This window comes from Cynoglossus semilaevis, chromosome 12 (assembly GCF_000523025.1).
Source record: "Cynoglossus semilaevis isolate Cse_v1.0 chromosome 12, Cse_v1.0, whole genome shotgun sequence".
In the NCBI taxonomy this organism is placed as follows: domain Eukaryota; kingdom Metazoa; phylum Chordata; class Actinopteri; order Pleuronectiformes; family Cynoglossidae; genus Cynoglossus; species Cynoglossus semilaevis.
Genome location: NC_024318.1, coordinates 17,394,167 through 17,395,626, shown reverse-complemented (window position 1 = coordinate 17,395,626; position 1,460 = coordinate 17,394,167). Strand labels below are relative to the sequence as shown.

The 1,460-nt window shown below is 36.5% G+C and overlaps 1 protein-coding gene and 1 long non-coding RNA gene across 2 annotated transcripts in view; both read right to left on the bottom strand.

Moving 5' to 3' along the window:
- Positions 1–1,460, bottom strand: part of LOC103387791 (solute carrier family 18 member 2) — a 20,397-nt gene that overhangs the window by 6,017 nt on the left and 12,920 nt on the right. The window lies entirely within an intron of this gene.
- Positions 284–1,443, bottom strand: LOC112487878 (uncharacterized). Its single transcript, XR_003051375.1, has 4 exons — positions 927–1,443; positions 739–782; positions 494–554; positions 284–401 (listed from the first exon to the last, which is right to left on the bottom strand). It is a non-coding gene; the product is annotated as an uncharacterized LOC112487878 (long non-coding RNA).

Below are 1,460 nucleotides of genomic sequence, written 5' to 3'. Positions count from 1 at the left end.
TTGAGAACATGTATATTTTTATCTGTATAAACCACTGTATGAGTTGCTGCCCCCTAGTGACTGGAGGCTTTTTTATCATTCATGCATTACAGCAGTGGTACACTACAACATTTATATATATATATTTATTTATTTATTTTTTTTAATTTTCATCAGATTTTGTGTTGCAATACATTTGGTCTGCATTACAGCCAGGATCGTCTATGTTTGCAAACTGTACTAAAAAAAAAAACATTTAAAAAAAAACCCAACAACAACAGAATTACACTTTGTCAGGCAGATGCCAGGTTGTTTACAGCTCCTACCTAGCTGCCATTTACTAGGACACATGGTTTGCATCATCCAGATAGGCAGTGTTGGTTCCATCATTGCAATGCCCATATTTCCAAAACAAATGGCACCTGAGGATTCAGATTGATCAGTTAATCTGTATGAACCATATAGCAATCTTACCTCCAGGTATTTTGTACGGTATTGCTGCTTCTTGTCTCACCTGCTGCAATTAAAATATATGGATCTTTCATCAGTGTCAGCAACGATGAGCCCTTCTGACTCTGTAAGAAAATACAAAAAAAAAAAGAATTAAAAGAAATAAAATATATATAAAAATCTGTTTACCATAGATGGTTTTCTTTTAAATTAAAAACCTAGTTTTTGTTATTTTAAATTGGAGAAGAATGTATCAGATGTAAATGACATGTATTAATGAATCTAAATCGAGAATAAATTGAAACGTACCTCTGGTTTAACCTTCGTGGGCCGAAGAACACAAAGTTGCAGTGCTGCAACGACATATTCAAGATCACTTTCAAATCTTAATGATGTTATTTTTATTTTCTCATAGCTCCACTCCCATTGTCAATTTTTGATTTCCGTGTTGACTGTGCAACCATTGAATGAAAAATAAAAAAGCACAGTGACTGTACCTCCGTCCAAAAGAGCCAGGGAAGCCAGAATAAGGAAAGGAGCTGTCTCTCCAACAAACTGATATATCACACTGCCAAATGTGGGCCCAACTGTGAATGAGAAACAGACGCAAAGCGGTGATGGTTACTGTTGCCTGTACAACACAGCTCAAAATACAGGATTCAAACCATTTTCAAGTTGCTGTCAGATAACGCGGTGATTCTCAACGGGTGGGTGAACAAAAAGTGACAAGCTTGTCGTTTCAGTGGGTTGTGGTAAAAAAAAAAAAATGTTGAGGGGAAAAATCAGCAAAAAGAGTCATGAAGCCATCAAAAACAAGAAATGTCATTCAAAGCTGGATTTTGCATTTGCTAAAAATCAGTTTACGGAGACACCACGGGCACATATACCGTAATTTCCGGACTATTGAGCTCACCCGAATATAAGCCGCACCCACTGTATTTCAAAAGAAAGAAATAATTGTTCATATATTGGCCGCACTTCTCTATAAGCCGCAGGTTTCCCTGTTGTAACGTGGCATATTTACACAGAAA